Raw genomic sequence first — 11,758 nt, 5'->3', positions numbered from 1 at the left:
TATTGAAAAAAGCATCCTGGTTCAGCCAGATGTAAGGATAGCCAAACTGGAGTTTTGGATGTCAGTTGTTATGGATTTGAGCCAAATCATCTTCTTTTTGGTCTGTAGAAATTGCTTTAGTTAATCTCTCTGGAATCCAAATTGGCTGCTGTTCTCCCTGTGGAAACACATAAACAGACTCCCGATTCCAGACAATTACTGGGTCAGGACCTTTCCATTGTCCTGTTAGAATATCCTTCCAAAGTACCTTGGGCTTATGTACATTTTTTGGACACATATGCCTTTCTGCAGCACTAAGTCCTGATGAATCCAAATTTAAAAAGTTTAGAGTAAAAAGGGTTATTTTAAGTTTATCTTTGGGGAATATATACCCCTTCCCAATTCCGTCTTTTTGCTTTAATAAGTACATTTTAATAGTTTGATGAGCTCTTTCAACTATGCCTTGTCCCTGTGGGTTGTATGGGATTCCTGTTATATGAGTAATGCCAAATGTTGAGCAAAATTGTTTAAAAGAGGTAGAAGTATAACCAGGGGCATTATCTGTTTTTAACTGTTTTGGAACGCCCACAGTGGCAAAATTTTGTAAGCAATGATCTATAACATCTTTAGTTTTTTCTCCAGCATGAAGGGAGCCCATCAAAAATCCAGAAGAAGTATCAACTGTAACATGCAAATATTTTAATTTTCCAAATTCTGGCAAGTGTGTGATGTCCATCTGCCAAATATGGTTAGGTATCAATCCTCTAGGATTGACTCCAAGATTAACTTGTGGTAAAAAGGTCACACAATTTTGACATTGTTTTATTATTTGTCTAGCTTGTTCCTTAGTTATTTTAAAATGCTTTTGTAAAGTATTAGCATTGACATGGAACCTTTCATGAAAATTTATAGCTTCTTCTAGTGTAGAGAAAATATGTATGTCATGTGTAGTTTTATCTGCTAAATCATTGCCCAAAATAAGGGCTCCAGGAAATTCTGTATGTGCCCTGATATGTCCTATAAAGAATGGATCTTTTCTGTCCCAGATTAGACTTTTTAACAGTTAATGTATTATATTTTTAAGTCAATAAAAATGCAATGTTTTTGTGTGTAATTTCTTCTTTGAAAAGGTCTATGTTCTTGTCACACACCTGAAAGCAACTGAGCAGCTTCTGTCTGCATCTCCTTTGTGTGTGCTGGGAAGGCCTTAGCTTTCATCAGCCAGAAAGCAGCAAGTTTTTATTGTTTAACTTCATGTATGTCTTTCCTGAAAGAAGCCAAGTTTTTTCTCTGGAAGATTGGATCCATTTGTTTTTCTCCATGAAAGTTGGTCAAGTCCTCCTTCTAGATGGAGCTTGAAGGAGTTGCAAACAGCAATTTTAGTAATTATTTTTTGGTACCAAGACATTTGAACAAATGTGTAGCACCCTGTACTCTTAAGGCGAATGGAGGTAGAATCTTTAGGGTTCAGTTTAATTTGTTTCTCAATATGCTCCTAGTTAGTGTAGGCATTTGCAAATTTTAATATTGATGGCTTCATAATCAGCAACATTATGCAGCTAAATCTTTCTAATGCAGATTGCAGCAAAACTTGACTCACTTTTGTTTTCTGTGTTCCTGTTGCATGCTCTAAGCCTTCATATACATAGAGCTTTTTTTTTTCTTTTTTTAAGTCTTGTTAAGTTATATCACTGTGATGCCCAAACCAAATGCCACAGGCACACTACACCTTCACTTTTCTTGTATGGGGTTGGCAACTGGCGTTTTCCTCTTTCTTCTCTTTTGTACAGGTAGTCAACTTGTTCAAGGATTTCTTCAACTTTGACCGTGGCATGAACCACAGCAGCCTGAGAAATGATAAGTTTCAAAACCCAAATAAGACAAGGCTGGGAATCAAAGGTCTCATTGGAAAGTTTCTGAATTTCCTTTCAACTTAGAGCTGTAGAATCACTGGGGCTGTTGCCCACAGCTGCCCTAAAACCTTCCTTGGGAATTGAGGTCCTGGGGTAGCCACAAAGGGAAATAGTGTGAAGGCCAGCATCATGATCTGTGCACAACTTCTCATCCTGACTCCACACACCATGTGACTGCTAGGTAGCAGGGTGAGGAGAAAGGCCTCCCAGTCTTTCCTGAGAGAGGTGCCTCCTCCCGCTTCCTGGCCAGCACCTCTTCCCAAAGCTGAACAATATAAACAACAAAATTGGTAATATTGTATTGAATTTAACCCAAAGTGTAAAATAAATACCCATGAGTCAGTATTCATATAAATAAATGATTGAACAAGTAAATATATGGGAGAGAAGAGACAAATCTGTACAGAAGAATTCCAAATAATTTATGAGATGCTCTTCCCCATAGGAAGTGCAGCTAAATCTTTCTGTATTAGCCAGCTTTGTGTTACCATGAGGAAATGCCAACAGCAGCTAACTTCCTACAAAGAAGTGGTTTATTCAGCTCTCGGTTTTGCAGGATCAAGATTTGGGCGGCCCTATTGGTTTGGGCCTTTGTGGGGAGGATGCTGGATCATGATGACAGTAGTGCATGCTAGAATGAGTAATCACATCTCCAGCCAGGGAGAAGCAGAAGGAGAAAAGAAAGAAAGAGAGAGAGAGGATGGGTGGAGTCCATATGGTCTTTGGAGTATACACTCCCAACATAGCTTTCCTACAAGGCTCTATCTCCTGAAAGTCCACAGCACCTCCCAATGGCACCACCATGGGGACCAAGTTTTCACATAGGGATGTTTAGGGGACACTACCTATTTCAAACCTTAAGACTTTCCTTTCCTCCACCATGTGATGTGGACTATGTTTAATGATTAGTTTCCAAAATAGAATATGGAAAATGAGGAAAGGGAATTTTCCATATTCTGTTCTGGCAAACACGTTATTTTGGCCAGGTGGTGATCGCAATTTTAATACCGTCACTGAAAAGTCACCTCTATGGATGCACCATTGGGATGGAAATGATGTGATGTGATGAGAATGACGCTTTTGCAGTTTTCTGCCTCAAACCCCATAATTCACCACGATCTGTGCACAATGTAATTTTAGTGGAACCTTAAGAAATACATCATAGAAGCTTAATTAAGAGGTAGTCAGCAAAATACCTGAGCAGCATTGTTAAGGTCACTAGAAACTAAAGTAGGGGAGAGGTTGATAAGTGGAGCACTGGAGATGGTTAGAGCGGTGAAGCTATCTGTACCATATTATGATAGGTTATACTTGTCATTATAGAAGGTACAATACCATAAGTGAAGCCTAATGTAAATTGGGGGTTTGGGTGATAATGCTGGATCAATGTAGGTTCATGAGCTGTCACCAATGAGCCCTCTGGTGAAGGATGTTGAGAATAGGGCAGGTTATGTATGTGGTGGGCCAGGAAGTGGATAGGTAATCTCTGTACCTTCCTCTCAATTTTGCTGTGAACCTAAACTACTCTAAAAAAATAAAGTCTAATACAAAAGAAAAAATAAAAAAATGCCAAAAAAAAAAATCAAAGAAAGTCTGAGAAAGTATCACAGACCAGTGAAGCCTAAGGAGATATGAGCACTTAATGTAATATGGTATTCTAAATGAAAACCTATAACAGAGAAAGACCATCAGGAAAAAAAAAATAACAGATGAATGGAGTGTGGAGTTTAGTGAATGGTAATAAGCCAGTGTTGAATTCCTGGTGATAACAAATGTCCCTTGGTGATACAAGGGACTAACTACTGGAGGAAATTGTGTGTGGAATATATGAGAACTCTGGATTATCATGCCAACTTTCTTCTGAGGTCTCCAAAATCTTCTAAGTTTCCCAGTTTGTATGTAATGACCTTCCTCACCACCTCTGAGACTGGACCCTCTGAGCAGGTTCTGAGACAGTTTTCTTGGGAAGACTGTCAAGTGCTGGCTCCATGTTGAAACCTTTCTAAAAAAAATAGATTAAAATAAGACATTTTACAGACTTCCAGAATTCATGTCTCAGTCTTTGTGTATATAAGCCTAGGTTCTTTCTATTATTTATAGACCTATGTTTATTGAAATTCAATTTTTAAAATGTATTTAGTTATTAAGCCAAAATTTTCAGAAAGACAAAAGCATGGTTCTTAGATAAACAAAAATTAAACATATGTCAAAGATTTTATTGGATTCATTTAATTAAGGAAGGAACCAAAGAATATTTGTGAATCTAGGAATGCATAAGTATCTTAAAAGAAAGCTCGAATAAGATTGTTGGGTTAGAGACAACACTAATTAATATTTCTCACAGGGTGATAAACAGAGCCAGTGGGGTTTTCTGTTTAACTGGCCAGAAATTATTTGCATCTCTAGTTGTATAAATCTATAAATTAATCTCCGTTCCTACAGAGGTGTAAAATAGAAAGTCAAGCTCAGGAGTACATAGAACAAAGCCCAATAATCTCTTTTGTTTATCTTAAAGCTTGCGGTATTTTCGTTATAAGTCTTTCTCTCAACCTTGGTGAGTAAATAATCTTCAACAATTATTCTCAGTTGTATGAAGAAGCTGATCTCTTTCTGTTTGGCCTAATTACTTACAAAGGTACAGCAAGAGTGTTAATTAGCCATGTAGACCTCCTTGAGTTGTTTTTGAAAATCCAGAGGTATATATAGCATTGGGATTTACTAATACTTAAATATTAGCTCAGACTAGAAATTTTCATAATCAAACTCACATTGAAATTTTAAAGGCCCAGACTATTGGGTCTTGTATCTAATGGCTAGTAAATCAAGCTAAGGTATGTCATCATATTTAATATGCAATTTCAAAAATCTGAATCAGTTCTTTTGAGGTCTCCTAAACTTTCCAAGGTTCCCGGTTTGCCTAGAATGACCTTCCTTATCACCTCTGAGACTGGGCCCTCTGAGCAGGTTCTGAGACAGTTTTCTTGGGAGGACTGTCAGGCGCTGGCTCCATGTTGAAAGCTGCTCCTTATTCCTTAATAAGGACTGGTGATATCTGATTCAAATAGTATCAGTCTCAAATATGCCACTCTAGGTAACTCCTGGCTACATAATGTATTTGTCCAATATTATCCTGGTGAAAAAAACAAGATGGATTTATATTGAACTTATTCAAATAACTTTATTGCCATGAAAAGCAAAGGAAAAATAGTGAAAGTCTTGGTTTCTGAATTTTGAGAAGCAAGTAAGAAACAGTTATCATTTTATAACGTTTCATTGTAGTTTACAAAAGTAGAGTCTATTAAATAGAAGGTCAGTGGGGTGGGAGGGCACAGGAAGATAATGGGGGGGTGAATAATATTGCGATATGTTATTTCTATGTATGAATGTGCTGTATTATTAAAATGTGCTAATGAAAATTGAAGTTCAGAGATAGTTTAAGGAAAAAAAAGGGCTTCCTTAATATCCATAAAATTTAAAGCTGCACAGAATTAGTCTGACTGCCACTGTTACTATTATATTGTCATTTGGGTTTTCCGAAAGCCAATGGTAGGTTCCTGTTTCACAGCTCCAGAGGTACAACTTTCAGAGCTTAAGGGGAGTGCTTTGGCTCCTTCATAGAAAAGTCAGGATGGAGATGGAGAGAGAGAGAGAGAGAGAGAGAGAGAGAGAGAGAGAGAGAGAGAGAGAGAGAGAGAGAGAGAGAGACAAAGAAAATTTCTCCAAACTCTAATGAGTGTATTAACAGCATGTAGGGTGTGATGCATAATTATTTCATGTTGTGCATGTGTGATAAAGAGACAGACAACAAAAATGTTTATTTTTCTTTAATGCCTTTCTGTTCTGTTGCTGATAAGGATGCCTTAGAATCTGATGGAAAATGAGCTCTAAAAAAATCTCCTCAGCTCCCCTTAGTTAACTCAGTGTCAGAGTTGAATTCTTGTAAATCTGAGGTATATGTGGTTGTTGGAGATCATGATCATGTTTTCACATTTTCTTACATTTAAAGCGTTTCTCCTTCCCTGGTGCATGGGAAGGCAGTGAGGCTGGATGGAAGGCATGGAGCTAGAGAAAAGCATTGCAGAGCTAAGAGGTCACTGTTGCCTGCTGTGACAATGAGTAATAAAATTGCACAAAATAATGTCACTAATAATACAGAATACTGAGCCAGACAAATGATCATGTACCTAATGGAAGAAGGATATTTGTTTCTGTTCACTTTATTTCCACTACATTTCCAGGAATCAAAACTCATCCCAGATTTATTTCCTAAATAATTGGATTACTGGCCTTACTCTAAAACACATTTAAATATTATCGAAATTTTAAAGTGCACGTGTTGGAAAGAAATCAGGACATGTTAATGGAAAATCAATTGACCAGTGGGACTTACTGGAGTGGAAGTGTGTGGCCACCTCAGTGGTACATCTAGCATTTTGGAAGTATTTTGCATATGCAGGATTCACTCAAATTTCCTAGATTTTGCTATTTTCTTTGCACCATTTTTTTTCCTGATCTATTTACTTTATCTGCATTTACTATCTGGGAATTAGTTCAACCTACTTTAAGACAGAGGCTGCTGTTTAGTTCCCTGTATTCATTGAAATACAAGGCTGCCACTGGTTTTTACAGAACTGCTGTGTGTAGTTTCTGGGGCTTTATTTATTAATACGTTTGTTGCTTTTGTGGCATGATCCGTATCAGTGTTCGCAAATATCAGCATCTTTCTTTTTAGCTATGTGATTTTATAACTTTTATTTTAAGGTAGGTAAGAAATCTTTCTGGATTCTAATACAAGATATTCTCTATTTAAATAAACAGTACTCCATCTGCACATAGAAAATCACATTACCATCACTTTCAATGGAGCTACAATGAAAAGCACATTACTTCTCTTTTGTTTTTCCCCCCAATTTCCTTATGAGATTGGAATACATCTTATTCACACCTGTGTCCTATACAATGTGGCTACATAAAATAGTTAAAGATTGAATTTCTTGTTTGTTTGCCACTACCAAAGAAACCCAAAGATACTTGATAACCCTTGATCCTGTCTTTTCCCAGATGTCTTTGGAATGATGAATTAGAACACCCTTCTCTAAAGCTTACTATACTCCTGGGAAACAAATGTCTCTACCCCAAAAGAGAGTCACACAATGACTTCCCCCATGGATACCTCTTTGCATGTGGTTTTTACCTCTTGCATATGAGAAGGACACATGATAAACCTACCACTCCATTGCCAAGCCAGGGAGGCACTCAATCTCTCTTCTGGCCCCAACTCTAATTAAATGTGGATTTCATGGAAACCACAACCCAGACTTTTTATGAATTCAGAATATGCCGGCTTCATTATTCTTGTCAGGAGGCAAAACTAGACCATGACAGATGAGTTTCTGAGCATTTGCTGATCATTCATCTACAAAACATAATAGTTTGATTCTTTCACTTAGGGCTATTTACAGAAACAGAAGTTGATTAATTGAAGCTCTGGCACTGGGTAAATTCTCATTCTCTCTCTTTCTCCTGAATCCACTCTCAATGTATCTCAAGGAAATCATCATTAATAATACATTACCTAAGGAGGAACACTGTGACTCATTCCCTCTAGAGAAATTGTATAATTTCATGAGCCTCAAATAAGCGTGTAACTATTTCTTTAACTCTATTTTATCTTTGTTAAACATATATTTGCATATTATTAGAGATTGTACAGAGTTTCAGATAGATAGATGTGTCCATACTTAAAAGTCCCATGAAACATGGGGTCAATAATAATAATAATGCCCAACATTTATTTAATACTGAATATGGTATTAAGTATTAAATTATTTACCAACTTTAAAGAAGAGGAATTGGAGAGACAGGGAAATTAAGTGATTTATCCATAGTCAAAGCACTAGTAAGAGTCAGAATGTAGGAATAAGCATAATCAGCTTTGAAGCTTGTGCTCCTAATCACGATGCTATATCATACTATAGGCGAATAAAATTGGACCACAAACAGAGGATCCAGAGTAGATGGACGGTTAATGTTATAATTAATATAATTATTAAAGATATTTAGATTCCTCACTATTTGCAAAGGTGTCTTCTGAAATCACTTTTTACTACCACATTTATGGGGAATAAGAAATAGCCGCATCATTGAACTGCTTCGGCCTCACCTCAATGAGCTGTGACTTCAGAAAGTCACATAAGTGTCAACTTGGAAGTAATCATGGAGGTTTAGCTACAGTGCCCAATTCTTGCTGTGAGAAATGGGAGCGGGGAATTTACTTCTTTTTGGTTATTTTTCTATCTGTGATCATTGGCTCTTAGTGGCCAATCTAACCTTCTAACTCAAAGTTTCTTTGGCAAGGACTAACCGAGTCCCCCGCACCCCCTCACTGCATGGCTCACAAAGCATCCCATGTGCCTAGACCCGGGCCTACAGTAAAATCCTCTGAAGAACTTTACTTGTGACAAGGCAATCCTTTGGGCTTTTACAATGATACTCAGAGGACCAGGGGCCCTCAAAGGAGAGCTGTAGATCTTTCTTTTCTTCCTTGATCCTTTAAAACCAACATGGCCAGGGTAGTAGCCCTGCAGAGCTCAGTGATGGGAAAGCAGGAAAAAGCGTTCTTCAGGAATATGTTGCTCAAGCATTCAGTGTGTCTCTTTATGGGGCCGTTACTGTGCTGCAGGCCTGGTCCTGACATCTCTTCCTGAAAGATGACAGCGATGGGGACAAAAAAACTTGCCCAAATGAGTCAGGAAATCAGACTTTGCCTCTTCCTTGCCTTGTGACCTTGGGTTTCTCACTTGACCCTCTGGGCACAGTTTCCTTGTCCTCCAGGTGAGGGTCATGTGAAATATGAGGTGCTCTGTGTGGTGATGGTGGCATTTGGCTACAGGCCAGCCCCCAGGGCCAGAGGTCTGTGGCTTAGGAAACTAAGTTTACTTGGTCTACTTCTCAGCAATTTTAACATTTCAGACTCAGCTTTTTCATCCTTGTGTCTAAGTTCTGTAAAATCCACATCATTGCATTGGTCTGTGCTGCCTATCTTCTGGAGAAGAGATGGGACCAAACTGTTATCCTCTGTAGCTCACTGGTATATTTAGCAATGAAATAAATGTGACTTTATCAAGCTTCTGGGAACAAAGCGATGCCACCGTTTAATTTAGCATTTAATTACAATATCCTGCTTCACTGACAAGTTGCTGGGCTCTGACTGAGGAAACAGCAGAAAATGTATGTGACAGGTATGCCTTGAATTTCAGAGTTTATTTTCCTCCGAGTTGTTCCCTTTAGCTTCAATCCTGCCACGTGGCTCTAAGAGGGATGTGGAATGAAAAATAGAAGGAGGGTATGAGAATACAGGTCTTGATAATCACAAAAGTCAGTTCCTTGGCCTTCTACTTTCCTGGTTTAGGTCTATGCGGTTGATGCCTGCTGAGCAAACCCCTGCGTTCTCTGCTGTATGTGTTTCCTCTTGCTGCTGTAACAAATTATTACGAACTTTGAGGCTCAAAATATCACAAATGATTTCTCTTACCCAATTAGAAATCTAAAAATAAATCTTATGAAGCTAAAATCAAGGAGTTCGCAGGACTTTTTTCCCTTCCGGAGACTTCAGGGGAGACTATTTCTTTGCCCTTCTCAGCTCCTAGAGGCTGCCTGTTTTACTTGTAGACATCATGTGGGGGTTGGGAAGGGGGATTCTTCTGTCTACCACACCACCTTCCTGGGGGCACTGGATGCACTTAAAACTCACTGCTGTGTCTAATTTCCAACTCTCATCTGGGGTTGCCTGACATCTGGCCTCCTGCAGACCCTTATCTCTCTGTAATTTTGACCTGAATATTTTATTCTTTGACTAGCTTATCATGGGCATGCAGTCCATCTTGTCAGAGGAAAAGAAGTTGTCTATCAGTTGTCAAGACAACCCAATGAGAGAGGAACTTCCTTTCTCCACAGTTTGTGTACCTTGAAAGTCACACACAAAGGCAATCATGCAGGACCTCACAAATAGTGGCAAAATTGAGATTTAAAGCCAAAGGCTTTTCTCACTCTGGACATATTGCCTCTCTGTCAAGCGGAATTCTCTCTGTCTCAAGAAAGGTCTTCCCTTTGTCCAAGAGTAAGCGATACCCCAGCTCTTCTGGTTATCAACCCTGATCTCAGGATTTCTTCCCTTTCCCTATTCTCTGGTATCTTAGACCATCACTTTTTTCTTAAGTCTTGTTGATTTCTTTATCACCTTTAGCTCATCTTCTTCAATTTATAATGAGCTCACCCTAAAAATATCTTCTCCAAAATTGCCTGTACATTCCCATGGTTTTACCAAATACATGTGATTTAACATATATATGTTTAAAGAATAGTTTACAACCAACATTTTTCTGTTTTGTTCCTGTTTTCCTACCATTTGAGTTATGTAAAAAAAAAAATCCCTCTTACCCAACATGTCTGCAAAATGTTGCCGTGTTGGTCACACATTGCATCTTGGAAACTTTTTTCTTTTTCTTTCTGCAACACTGAAGTTTTGATTCTTTCCCTACTTAGTTGTCAATTTTGTAGTTGATTTCTGCTTGGGTTCGAATGTCCTGTCCAAAACTCATGCTGAAATTTAATTACAATTTTAACAGTGTTGAGAGGCAGGATTTACAAGAGGTGATTAGATGATGAGGACACCATTCTTATAAGTGGATGAAAACCATGATTGCGGGAGTTAGTTGTCTCAGGAGTGGGTTAGTTTATAAAGAGGGAAGTTTGGTCTCCTTTTCCACTCTCTGTCTCATGTGGTCATTTTATAATCCAACTCCATCATGAGATGATACAGCATGAAAGCCCTTGTCTGATGCTGGCACCATCTTGGACTTTTCCAGTGTTCAGAATCATGAACCATAAAAATCTCTGTACTTTATAAATTACCCAGTCTATGGAATTTATAGTAGCACAGAATGGACTAAGATGACTTGCTTTCATCTTTTGTATCTTCTTTCCAATTATAATTATTCCATCCTCCATGAACGTAGCCATCACCTTAATACTGATGATTCCCTAAACTCGATTTCCAACCTTGAACTTAAGTTCTACATACCATATGCTGATTGCACATATTCCCTTCAAGCCCTGCCAAACTTTCAAATGAAATATGTGCAAATGTGAACTCATTAACTCAGTAGGATGGGCTTGAATGTTTTACCACATACCAAATGCTTTGCTTGAAAGACCTGCAGACTTTAGGAAATCCAGGGGAGAAGAATGGTATGGCTGCATTATTGTAAGGAAATTGTATAGGACTGATCGTAGAGAGACATGCTTAAGAGCATAGAGAAAAGTTCCTCAGCCTAATAAGCAGAACATTAGCTCAGAGGATAATGGAGGAGGATGGGTAGGGGAGGAACAGGGAAGAATGCCCCAGGCAGAGGGGAAAGTGTAGACCAACACACATGACTGAATGCAGGAGGATCTATTCCCTATCCTGAGACAAGTTCTTCTTCCTGTCTTCCCTCTTTGGGTCAGTGGGGTACCACTCCCTTTTTGTCTGAGTGGTGGCATGAAGCATGTGAAAACCTTCACAGCAGTGCCTGACCTAAGTATCCAGTGAATATATGTTGATGGGGAGGAGGGATAAAGTTTAGAAGGCACTATCCGTAGAGCCCAACGACTGCCCAGATCATAGATAAGAGGTCTGGCTTAGGTGGAGTCTCTACGAAGGTCTAGCAGGAGCCTTTCCTGGAGCCCCTTACTCCTTGTACCTGCTGTCCTCATGTGGTACCTGGAGTCCTGTTTTCTGATTCATTTCCTATTCAAGCTGACTGCAAGCAAGGATGTGAGTACAGTCATTGGCACTGTGTCTCCTCATTGTGGATTCTTCAGCC

At 38.7% G+C, this 11,758-nt stretch overlaps 1 pseudogene; it reads right to left on the bottom strand.

The window, feature by feature from the left end:
* Positions 1-1,122: 1,122 nt before the first annotated feature.
* Positions 1,123-2,696, bottom strand: LOC110597757 (regulator of microtubule dynamics protein 1-like; annotated as a pseudogene).
* Between the last annotated feature and the right edge of the window lie 9,062 nt (positions 2,697-11,758).

The sequence above is a fragment of the Ictidomys tridecemlineatus genome, chromosome 5 (assembly GCF_052094955.1).
Source record: "Ictidomys tridecemlineatus isolate mIctTri1 chromosome 5, mIctTri1.hap1, whole genome shotgun sequence".
NCBI classification, from domain to species: domain Eukaryota; kingdom Metazoa; phylum Chordata; class Mammalia; order Rodentia; family Sciuridae; genus Ictidomys; species Ictidomys tridecemlineatus.
Note: the sequence above shows the minus strand (reverse complement) of the source record. Positions and strands in the feature narration are given on the sequence as shown.